Consider the following 13473-nt stretch of genomic DNA (forward strand, 5'->3'; position numbering starts at 1 on the left):
AAGAAGTATAACAATTATATAGGATATCACCCTATATCATTACATATCTCAGGTGTAAGGTCTCCGCCGAATGGTCAATTCACAATAAACCCAGATACAAAGAATATATAGAACGGGTTTACAATCCACACAGGAATAAATATTACATTGTAGACTCATAAAGTGACAGTGCTCATGGAAACATTCAAAAAATAGTACAAACAATGACTGTTATAAAGCCGATTCCATAGGGCATGTGTGGCATTATGGGCATGACACGGTCACGGCTTCACATAGAGTCTTCATTGCTGGTGCATAAATCCAGAAGCAGCAGAACGGGGCAAACTGCACATTACACGCGTTTCGCTTGTAGAAACCCCTTTCTGAGGAAGCATTACAAGCGAAACATGCTGAAAAGAGGCATCTGGGTAATGTAATCCTCCCTATAGATCGGTCTTGTCTGTGTCTGCCTCTTTGGTATGTGGACATTGTGGGGTTTGCCACGTTCTCCTGCTTCTGGATTTGTGCACTAGCGATGACTCTGAAGCAGTGACCGGGTCACAATACTATTTTGTCCTCACACTCACTCCCTGTGATTGTGTGGATGTGTCTGGCCTAAGAGAGACAATCAGCAAGTGGGTTATAAATTAGGTATAAATATAATATATATGATCAAATATATTGTATTTCCCCTTCTTTCTCTCCCATAAGAAGATTCTTGCCGGTAGAATCAGCGCGGATGAGCACCTACTGTGCTCTCTCCCTGGCCACAATTCCCCATCTTACTTCCATCCTCACCCTTTCCCCCTAGTCATCTTTTCCCATCTAGATATATATCTACCATCCGACTATAGTGATAAACTCTCTGCAGAGTAATGATATACTATATTGGTCTGTGTTCCTGGAGGATAGCTTCTGCTCCACTAGATACCATTGATAAGATACATGGTGCTTCACGTCCAGTATTTATGGTGAATAACATATATTATTATGGGCAGTTGTTCTGTGAGATCAGTAGATTTAACATATGTCAAACTAAAAAGCGGGTCTGTAATATCCCGAAATTTCAAAGGTTCTGGTTACAATTAGTGATGGGCGAGCACTAAAATGCTCAAGTGCCCAGTGCTTAGGTCAAGCAAATTGGAATACTCGGGTACTCGGACAGAACAACGAGCCCAATGTAAGTCTATGGGAGACCCGAGCATTTTTACCATGATCCCCCCGGGGGTCCTTTTAAGGTCTAAAAACATCGGGAAATGATGGAAACACTGCTCAAATGGCACAGGACCATCATGGGGATCGCCCCAGGAAGCATTCCTGACTCCTAGGTCACAGCTTTAAACAATGTCAGAGTTTCATGACATTTTTACCGGTGCACCAAAAAACATACCAAAACGAAACCAAAACGGATTTTGCTGGGAAATATGTTACGGTACATCCTTTCCAAGTTAATGACTTGTATATAAGGCAAAATAATTAACCCCAGACCAAATAGCCCAAGTAGTGGAGGAACAATGTGCAGATGCAGCGCTTTTGAAGCGTTTTTCAACTTTAACATTGCTTTAAACCAATACAAATGCATTCACTGGGAAATGTCAATGTAACATTTACCAACCTTAGCTGCTTTGTGGTGTGTGACACATAAGCAGACATATCTTGTTTCATTTATGAATGAGGGACTCAAAGTCATGGAGCCTATCTGTCCCGGGACATCAGGCGGCATTCATCTTCTTAAAGGGCCATTATTAAACAGTGGGTCTCCTAAACTGCTATAGCCTATGCAATGAGTGGATGGGCTGAAAAGAATTACAACGCACCCCAATACCCCTTTCACGAGATGTCCAGGAGGGCTTCCACAAAAAATGTTGCATTGACTGCAAGGCCTGCCCTGCTACCAAGTCATATGCACCCCAATAAGTCTTTGAACCCACATACTGGAAGGGAACAGGAAAATCCACTTCACATTCATTTTGTACTGCCCTTCTGTTTTCTTATGCATTGACTGCAAGGCCTGCCCTGCTACCAAGTCATATGCACCGCAATAAGCCCAATCCCCCCTTGGAAAAAACATGTAGGAGGGTTTTATGAACTCATTTTCGGCTCCACCAGTTGAGAGTTCCCCTCCCGTTCTCCCTCTGGTGGTGACAGGAGGTAGTGCGGTTGGTTTAAGTGGTAGTGATCTGCCACCTGATGAAGAAGATAACAATTGGATCCCTGGAGTATCAGACTGGATATAAGACAGCTGACGCCCTATCCTAGTGCTGGTTATTCAGTCGGCTTCTCAGGTCCTGGACTTCAGCTCTCTTCCAGTCTTCTCAAGTTAAGTTTGTTTTTTGCTATTGTTCACACTTGCGCTTGTTCGTCAGTTCAGTTTCTTGTGTGGTCAGCCTGCCCCTGCTGGGCTACGCTGAATTTCCACTCCTATGTATCAGTATTTGATAAGCTGCTTTTTGTCCCTTATTAGATTGGCCTCTTTTTGCTCTGTCTCAGAATATTATGAGTGCTGATATAGGTGTAGAAGTCTAGTGACTTCAGGGTTAATTTTGTTATCAGAAGTGTTGGACAATATTTTTGTAGGTTTTTTTGGCAGATTGCAGACAGTGTCTTTCCTTTCCTGTCCTTTCTAGTTAGTCGGGCCCCATCGTTTGCTCAGCCTATTTTCCTGCCTTTGTTTGTAATTTCATCTTGTTTCACCGTCAATACATGTGGAGGGCTGTCTTTCCTTTGGGGTCTGCTCTGGGGCAATTAGTTTTCCTCTTTTCCTGCTTTAGGCTTATGTAGCTCTTTGGTTGTGACGAGGTGTCTAGGACCATCGTAGGAACGCTCCACGACTGCTGCTAGTTGTGCGGTTAAGTTCAGGGATCTGCAATCTGTATAGTTACCAACTTCTCTGGTTTTCTGAGACTTAGCTTGTTGTTTATTTTTTCATCCTCGGTGACCCATTCATAACAGGAGGGCCTCTTAACAAAAAATGTCCCATTAAAAAGGAGCGGGTCTTCTAGACTTGTAATTGCCATACACTAAGTGTATTGGGCTGACAAACAATTCCCCCATGGGGATACACCTCCACCTTTTCCATAACAAGTATTTTATGCCGAGCAAAATTACTCACCCTTGTTCGGAATTTGACACTGGCTGTAACTGCACGGAACACGTTAACGCTGGTGATCTAGTGGCGGGGGATGATGAGAAGTGGAGGAAGGCCTGATTTAAAACTATGCCCAAATTAAAGGAGTGGATCTCCTAGACTTGGAATGCCCATACACTAAGTGTATGGCCTGGAAAACATTTCCCCCGGGGATAGATATCAACATAGTGTGAACATTTTTTTTAGGGGCATCATGAGCACCTTGCAAAACTGTAACATGGTTTCCAACACAGTTGCTGCTGGGAAGGTGCATGTTTTTAGTAACAATATGGCGGATGAATCGTTGGATGAAGTGATCTGGAAAAGGGGCATAGTGATGACAGGCATGGGAACGTACATGATTAATAACAGCAGTGGCTATGGGAGGTATGAGATCCAGGATACAGCCAACAATGATTCGTTGTTTAGCCACCATCAATTACCAGAATGGGTTTCATGCCCGTTTGAAGATCGGTGTAATAGATGTGCATGTGAGACTTGGCCTAAGAAATGCCTGTCCAAAATATGCTGCCAAAGACGCACGTGTCTGTATAAAGGGCTAAGTGCAACATGTTCGTGAGATGCTGAATTAGAGAAAGCAGATCAGTGGTGGAGGAAAACCAAACAAACTAATGGATGCTCGTGAAAAGTTTAACCCCTTCTGACATCTGACGTACCATCCCGTCCACGGTACCCGGGCCCGTATGACCGGGGACGGGATGGTAAGTCAGCACGATCAACGGCCCTCCCGGAGGGGAGCGCCGCTGATCGCGGTCGGGTGTCAGCTGATTATCACAGCTGACACCTGGCACTATGTGTCAGGGGTGGTCACGGACCGCCCCCTGCACATTAACCCCTGGCACACTGCGATCAAACATGATCGCGGTGTAGCAGGGGATTAGGGAAGAATTGCGCAGGGAGGGGGCCCCCTGCACGCTTCACTGAGACCCTCAGAGCAGCGCGATGTGCTCGCGCTGCTTCGAGGGTCTCCTCCCTGCAGGCCCCCGGATCCAAGATGGCCACGGGGGCCTGCAGGAAGGCAGCTTCCTCAGTGCCTGCTGAGAGCAGGCATTAAGAAAGCTTGTGCAGTGCCTGTCAGATCGCTAATCTGACACAGCGCACTGCAAAGTGTCAGATCAGCTATCTGACACTTTATTGTAATGTCCCACATTGGGACAATATAATAAAATGCAAAAAAAAAAAAAGTGTAACAGTAATTTATAAAAAAAATCCTAAATAAATAAAAAAAATCCCTAATAAATTCTTTTCTTGTAAATAAAAAAACAAAAACAATAAAAATACACATATTTAGTATCGCCACATCCGTAACGACCCGCCCTATGAAACTGTCCCACTAGTTAACCCCTTTAGTGAACCCCTTAAAAAAAAAAAACTAGACAAAAAACAATGCTTTATCATCATGCTGCCGAACAAGGTGCAATACCACACAATCAAAAAGACTAATATAAATAAACATGGTACCCAGGGCCGTATTTAGAGTTTATGCTGCCCTAGGAACTTTTCGTGCTGCCCCCCCCATTGGTGAGTATGACTAATGCAGACACTGTCGGTAATGACTTAGGCTACTTTCACATCAGCGATTTTCGCCATTCGCGGCAGATCCGTCAGTTTTTCCGCATCTGTCACGTAACAAATCACTTATGGCAATGCTGCATTCGGCCTGATTCATTCACTATGGGACTTGCGGACATGTGCGGCACTTGCGGTTTTGCCGCGATTCAGCAAAATGCGGTACTTGCAGCAATGGAAAAAACCGCTGCTAGCTGTGTTTTATTTGTCTCACCGCAAGTGCAAAACCGCAAGTGCAGAACATGTTCGCAAGTCCCATAGGGAATGAGTAAGGGGTCCGAATCTATGTGTATGCCCATGTAGCTCTTTCAAAGACAATTCCAGCAATATTTTTACATGTTCAGTCCATTCATCTGAAATCGGTTTGCACACATATTCAAATGAGGGAGCAGATCTGTTGCTCCAGCTCTAGACCCGCTCGGTGCCACCTCTTACTGATTGACTACAGCTCTTTTTTCCAGAAGGAAACACATCATAGATGCTATCAGTGAAGGAGGTGGCACTGTGTGGGAAATAGAGCTGGAGTGACAGAGGGATAAGATCCACCATAGTCTTTAGGCATTATTAATATATCAATTGAAATGCTGATTTCTGAATATGGGAGAAAGGGACTGACCATATAAAGGTATTTATGGAGTTTGTCTTGGAAACATATAAAAAGTTTGAAGGGGTGAAATGAAGCTAATATACAATGCTGCCAGCAAAAATATTCTTGCATAGCTATTATGGCAGCACGGTGGCTCAGTGGTTAGTACTGTACATGGTGGCTCAGTGGTTAGCACTGTACGCGGTGGCTCAGTACTGTATATATTGGCTCAGTAGTCAGCGCAACAGCTTTGTAGCAATGGAGTCTGGGGTTCAAATCCCAACAAGGATGACCTCTGAAAAGAGTTTCTATGTTCTCCCAGTGTTTGTGTGGGTTTCCTACCACACTCAAAAGACCTACTAATAGGATGTTTAGATTGTGAGCCCCAATGGGGATAGTGTTGATGATGTATGTAAAGTGCTACGGGGTTAGGCTGGGGTCACATTGCGTTTAGGCAGTCCGTTAGACGGACTGCGTTACACCACGGTATAGCGCAGTGTAAAGCAGTTAACGCTGCCATTGACCCCCATTATGTGGCGCATCGCGACACATGCCGTAAAGCGGCATGCACTCACGAAGTGCCGCCATTCTGTGACGGAGCCTCGGACGCGGCCTACAGCGTCTGAGGCTCCGTCACCGCTAGTGCAGATGAATCATTATAGTATTGATCGCGTTATGCTATACCGTTAACTATTAGCTATGCGCTGAACGGGCTGCAAAACGCAATCTGAACCTGGCCTTAATAGTGCAATATCAATGAATGAATATTGCTCTTAATATTATGTCACAATACCAGGATCTGGGGATCTTCTGAGGTCACGAGCTCTCTGATGCGATGTCGCTGCCTGTCTCACTGTCTTCCTCTTTGGACACAGCAGTGTGGTGGACCAGAGAGCAGTAACTGGTTAACAGCAAGAAGTCAGGTGTCTGTACTAACTGAGCAATAAACTCTCCCCACCCCATGTCCAGCAGACTTTGGAGGATTACTAGATGGATTTTACTATTCTATTACTGCCCAGTCTCTGACTAAGGCCTCATTCATACATCCAATACATCCAGATGTTACGGCACAGTGGAGGGGATTTTATCATATCCCGTCTCCACTATGTGTTCAAACACGCAGGTGGCAGAGCCGCGTATGCGCACATGTGGCGCATCTCTCTAGACCGCAGCATGTCTGTTTATCTCACGGAGACGCTCAGTCTACACAAGATAAATAACCCAGTTCTATGAATAGGATGCGGAGATTCCACACGGTTCAATGATAACATGCGGAGATCAGGCCCGGCGTCAGCACCGGGCGTACACCGGGCAAGTGACGGGGCCCTGGCACGACAGAAGGGCCTACACACTGTCTGGCTGCTGGGGAATGCGACCTTGAATCTGATTCGGTGGCGCCGGCAGGAGACACGTGCTGTTAGCCAATCACAGTCCAGCAGCCCAGGAGTGTCTTCCTTTGATTGGTGGAGAGCACCCCTCCCCTGCCTCTTGTCACGTGTGCTGCAGGGAGTAAGTGACAGGGCGGAGGACGCAGCTTTGTGAAGCACGCTGCGTGCCTCGCTCTGGAAATGGAGGGACCGGGGGGCGACCAGACACCGGCGACGAGCGACACATCTCCTGACACCTAGTGAGTGGCTGGCGATCGCTGAGTGAGGCTCCTCACTGCAAGACAGTGAGTGGTGTGGCGGCTCCTGCTGCGGCAGCTCCAGCTGGCAGTGGCACCCGGCGCTCAGTGAGGCACCTCGCTCTGGCGGCTACTGCTGCAGCAGCTTCCACCGCTGCACCAGACACTGGCGGCTGATCTCCCGGGCCCCGGCGCTTGTTGTGGCTCCTCGCTCCGGCGGCTCCTGCTGCAGCAGCAGGCACCGCCGCACCTGACACTTGCTGACACACATCTCCTGGCTTCTCATCTCAAGTTCTCAACCCACAACAAAGGTGAGTTCTGGCTTTGGGGGGGAGGGTTGGTGACCACCTAACAGACCTAGCAAAGCAACACCAACAACCTCCAATGTCTCCAAACTCAAGACCCCGGTCTCAACCATCATTCTCCAGGACCTAGCTAGTGATGATCGTGGTATGTGTTAAAGGGGGGGGCCCACTGAGACTATTTTGCCCGGGGCCCTCAAAAACCTGGAGCCGGTGCTGTGTGGCGTCACCGCACGTACTAAAGCCGGCAAAGCTTGGGACGGAGCTGCGTCCTCTCTGCAGTGTTTCCTGAACGTGGAAACATAGCCTTAGGGTATGTGCACACGGTGCGGATTTGTCTGCAGAATTTTATGCACAAAATCTGCATCTCTTAGCAGAAAATGCAGGTAAAAATCTGTGCATTTTTATACAGATTTTCAAGCGTTTTTTTCATGCGGATTTGTATGCATTTTTGTAGGCTAAATAACAATCTATTATTTACCAAAAAGAATTGTGATGTCATTTCTTGTTCAACCTCTTCATTTACTTACTCCATTGAAGAATAATGTTTACACACACAGATAGATGATAGATATATCGATAAATGATAGATCTATCTATACAGTGCGTTGCGAAAGTAATCGGCCCCTGGAACTTTTCAACCTTTTCCCACATATCATGCTTCAAACATAAAGATACCAAATGTAAATTTTTGGTGAAGAATCTACAACAAGTGGGACACAATTGTGAAGTTGAACGAAATTTATTGGTTATTTTAAATTTTTGGGGCGTGCAATATTATTCAGCCCCTTTACTTTCAGTGCAGCAAACTCACTCCAGAAGTTCATTGTGGATCTCTGGATGATCCAATGTTGTCCTAAATGACTAATGATAGTAAATATAATCCACCTGTGTGTAATCAAGTCTCCATATAAATGCACCTGCTCTGTGATAGTCTCAGGGTTCTGTATGAAGCACAGAGAGCATCATGAAGACCAAGGAACACAACAGGCAGGTCCGTGATACTGTTGTGGAGAAGTTTAAAGCCGGATTTGGATACAAAATGATTTCCAAAACTTTAGACATCTCAAGGAGCACTGTGCAAGCGATCATATTGAAATGGAAGGAGTATCATCCCACTGCAAATCTACCAAGTCCCGGCCGTCCCTCTAAACTTTCATCTCAAACAAGGAGAAGACTGATAAGAGATGCAACCAAGAGGCCCATGATCACTCTGGATGAACTGCAGACATCTACAGCTGAAGTGGGACAGTCTGTCCATAGGACAACAATCAGTCGTACACTGCACAAATCTAGCCATTTCTCAAAGATATCCATAAAAAGTGTCATTTAAAGTTTGCAACAAGTCACCTGGGAGACACACCAAACATGTGGAGGAAGGTGCTCTGGTCAGATGAAACCAAAATCAAACTTTTTGGCAACAATGCCAAACGATATGTTTGGCATAAAGGCAGCACAGCTCATCACCCTGAAAACATCATCCCCACTGTCAAACATGGTGGTGGCAGCATCATGATTTGAGCCTGCTTTACTTCAGCAGGGACAGGGAAGATGGTTAAAATTGATGGGAAGATGGATAGAGCCAAATACAGGACCATTCTTGAAGGAAATCTGTTAGAGTCTGCAAAAGACCTGAGACTGGGACAAAGATTTGTCTTACAACAAAACAATGATCCCAAACATAAAGCAAAATCTATAATGGAATGGTTCACAAATAAACGTATCCAGGTGTTAGAATGGCCAAGTCACAGTCCAGACCTGAATCCAATCAAGAATCTGTGGAAAGAGCTGAAAACTGCTGTTCACAAACGATCTCCATCCAACCTCACTGAGCTCGAGCTGTTTGCCAAGGAAGAATGGGCGAGAATTTCAGTCTCTCCATGTACAAAACTGATAGATTACATACTATAATCGCAGCAAAAGGTGGCACAACAAAGTATTAAGTTATAGGGGCCGAATAATATTGCACGCCCCACTTTTCAGTTTTTGAATTTCCACAAAAATTTAAAATAACCAATAAATTCCGTTCAACTTCACAATTGTGTCCCACTTGTTGTTGATTCTTCACCAAAAATTTACATTTGGTATCTTTATGTTTGAAGCATGATATGTGGGAAAAGGTTGAAAAGTTCCAGGGGGTGAATACTTTTGCAAGGCACTGTATATATCTAATACCAAGATAATACCAAGCCTGATGTTTAGTAATATTTATAAAAGGTACATAGAGAGTTAAATAAAGAAACACACATAAAATCTGCGTTAGGCCGGGGTCACACTTGCGACAAACTCACATGAGTCTCGCACCTCAATACACGGCACTGCCGCCATCACTCGGGACTGGAGCGTTCAGCTACGTAGAAATTCATGCAGCCGCACACTTGCGGTTTTGCACTTGCGGTGAGATAAATAAAACACAGCTAGCAGCGTTTTTTTCCATTGCTGCAAGTACCGCATTTTGCGGGATCGCGGCAAAACCGCAAGTGCCGCACATGTCCCATAGGGAATGAATGAGGCCGAATGCAGCGTTGCCATAAGTGATCCGTTACGTGACAGATGCAGAAAAACTGAAGGATCTGCAGCAAATGGCGAAAATCGCTGATGTGAAAGTAGCCTAAGTCACTGCCGACAGTGTCTGCATTAGTCATACTCGCCAATGGGGGAGGCAGCACAAAAAGTGCCTAAGGCAGCACAAACTCTAAATACGGCCCTGGGTACCATGTTTATTTATATACATCTTTTTGATTGTGTGGTATTGCACTTTGTTCAGCGGTATGATGATAAAGCATTGTTTTTTGCCTAGTTTTTTTTTTTGAAGGGGTTCACTAAAGGGGTTAACTAGTGGGACAATTCTATAGGGCAGGTCGTTACGGATGCGGCGATACTAAATATGTGTATTTTTATTGTTTTGTTTTTTTATTTACAAAAAAATAATTTATTAGGGTTTTTTTTATTATTTATTTAGGATTTTATAAATTTGTTTTTACACTTGTTTTTTTTTGCATTTTATTATATTGTCCCAATGTGGGACATTACAATAAAGTGTCAGATAGCTGATCTGACACTTTGAAGAGCCCTGTGACAGATTAGCGATCTGACAGGCGCTGCACAGGCTTTCTTAATGCCTGCTCTCAGCAAGCACTGAGGAAGCTGCCTTCCTGCAGGCTCTCACGGCCATCTTGGATCCGGGGGCCTGCAGGGAGGAGACCCTCGAAGCAGCGCAAGCACATCACGCTGCTCTGAGGGTCTCAGGGAAGCGTGCAAGGAGCCCCCTCCCTGCGCAATTCTTCCCTAATCCCCTGCTACACCGCGATCATGTTTGATCGCAGTGTGCCAGGGGTTAATGTGCCGGGGGTGGTCCGTGACCACCCCTGACACATAGTGCCGGGTGTCAGCTGTGATAATCAGCTGACACCCAGCCGCAATCAGTGGCGCTCCCCTCCGGGAGGGCCGCTGATCGTGCTGACGTACCATCCCGTCCCCGGTCATACGGGCCCGGGTACCGTGGACGGGATAGTACGTCAGATGTCAGAAAGGGGTTAAAGTTTTCCCGAGCATCCATTTGTTTGTTTGGTTTTCCTCCAACACTCATCTGCTTTATATAATTCAGCATCTCACGAACATGTTGCACTTTGCCCTTTATACACACACATGCGTCTTTGGCAGCATATTTTGGACAGGCATTTCTTAGGCCAAGTCTCACACCACACTCATCTGTTACACCGATCTTCAAATGGGCATGAAACCCATTCTGATAATTGATGGTGGCTAAACGACTAATCATTGTTGGCTGTATCCTGGATCTCATACCTCCCATAGTCACTGCTGTTATTAATCATGTACTTTCCCATTCCTGTCATCACCATGCCCCTTTTCCAGATCACTTCATCCAACGATTCGTCCGCCATATTGTTACTAAAAACATGCACCTTCCCAGCAGCAACTGTGTTGGAAACCATGTTACAGTTTTGCAAGGTGTTCATGATGCCCCTAAAAAAAATGTACACACTATGTTGTTATCTACCCCCAGGGGGAAATGTTTTCCAGGCCATACACTTAGTGTATGGGCATTCCAAGTCTAGGAGATCCACTCCTTTAAATTGGGCATAGTTTTAAATCAGGCCTTCCTCCACATCTCATCATCCGCCACCACTAGATCAAAAGGGTTTATGTGTTCCGTGCAGCTACAGCCAGTGTCGAATTATTAGCAAGGGTGGGTGGTTATGCTGTGCGTAAAATACTTGTTCTGAAAACGGTTGAGGTGTACCCCCCAGGGGGAAATGTTTGCCTGGCCGTACACTTAGTGTATGGGTATTCCAACTCTAGGAGACCTGCTCCTTTGAATTGGGCATAGGTTTTAATCAGGCTTCCGTGTTGCTACAGCCAGTGTCAAAATCCTAACAAGGGTGGGTTTTTTTTGCTGGGCGTTAAATACTTATGGAAAAGGTTGAGATGTACCCCACAGGGGAAAATGTTTGTCAGCCCAATACACTTAGTGTATGGCAATTACAAGTCTAGGAGACCCGCTCTTTTTAATGGGAAATTTTTTGTTAAGAGGCCATCCTACATGTTTCTTCCAAGGGGGGGATTGGGCTTATTGAGGTGCATATGACTTGGTAGCAGGGCAGGCCTTGCAGTCAATGCATAAGAAAACAGAAGGGCAGTACAAAATGAATAATGTGAAGTGGATTTTCCTGGGCACATCCAGTACCTGGGTTTAAAGGCTTATTGGGGTGCATATGACTTGGTAGTAGGGCAGTCCTTGCATTCAATGCAACATTTTTTGTGGAAGCCCTCCTGGACATCTCGTGAAAGGGGTATCGGGGTGCGTCGTAATTCTTTTCAGCCCATCCACTCACTGCATATGCTATAACACTTTAGGAGACCCACTGTTTAATAATGGCCCTTTAAGAAGATTAATGCCGGCTGATGTCCCGGTAAAAATAAGCTCTGTGACTTTGAGTCACTCATTCATAAATGAAACAAGATGTGTCTGCTTATGTGTCACACACCACATAGCAGCTAGGGTTGGTAAATGTTACATTGACATTTCCCAGTGAATGCATTTGTATTGGTTTAAAGCAATGTTAAAGTTGAAAAACGCTTCAAAAACGCTGAATCTGAACATAGCCCAAGTGGTGGAGGAAGATTTTAGTCTGGGGTTAATTATTATGTACAAGTCATTAACCTGGAAAGGATGCACCTTAACATATTTCCCAGCAAAATCCGTTTTGGTTTCATTTTGGTATGTTTCTTGGTGCACTGGTAAAAGTGGCATGAAACTCTGACAACATTGTTTACAACTGTGAACTAGGAGTCAGGACTGCTTCCAGGGGCGATCCCCATGATGATCCCGTGTCATTTTAGCAGTGTTTCCATCATTTCCCGATGTTTATAGACCTTAAAAGGACCCCCGGGGGGGATTGCGGTAATAATGCTCGGGTCTCCCATAGACTTACATTGGGCTCGTTGTTCTGACCGAGTACCCAAGTATTCCTATTTGCTCGACCTGAGCAACATAGTAACATAGTTAGTAAGGCCGAAAAAAGACATTAGTCCATCCAGTTCAGCCTATAGAATTGTTAGAATAAATCCCCAGATCTACGTCCTTCTAAAGAACCTAATAACTGTAAGATACAATATTGTTACGCTCCAGGAAGACATCCAGGCCTTTCTTGAACTCCTCGACTGATTTCGCCATCACCACCTCCTCAGGCAGGAAATTCCAGATTCTCACTGCCCTAACAGTAAAGAATCCTCTTCTATGTTGGTGGAAAAACCTTCTCTCCTCCAGACGCAGAGAATGCCCCCTTTGTGACCGTCACCTTCCTTGGTATAAACAGATCCTGGGCGAGATATTTGTATTGTCCCCTTATATATTTATACATGGTTATTAGATCGCCCCTCAGTCGTCTTTTTTGTAGACTAAATAATCCTAATTTTGCTAATCTCTCTGGGTATTGTAGTTCCCCAATCCCATTTATTAATTTTGTTGCCCTCCTTTGTACTCGCTCTAGTTCCATTATATCCTTCCTGAGCACCGGTGCCCAAAACTGTACACAGTCCTCCATGTGTGGTGTAACCAGGGATTTGTACAGAGGCAGTATAATGCTCTCATCATGTGTATCCAGACCTCTTTAATGCACCCCATGATCCTGTTTGCCTTGGCAGCCGCTGCCTGGCACTGGCTGCTCCAGGTAAGTTTATCATTAACCAGGATCCCCAAGTCCTTCTCCATGTCAGATTTACCCAGTGGTTTATCGTTCAG

This window comes from Dendrobates tinctorius, unplaced genomic scaffold (assembly GCF_039654945.1).
Source record: "Dendrobates tinctorius isolate UK_male_01 unplaced genomic scaffold, ASM3965494v1 ptg000404l, whole genome shotgun sequence".
Classification (NCBI taxonomy): domain Eukaryota; kingdom Metazoa; phylum Chordata; class Amphibia; order Anura; family Dendrobatidae; genus Dendrobates; species Dendrobates tinctorius.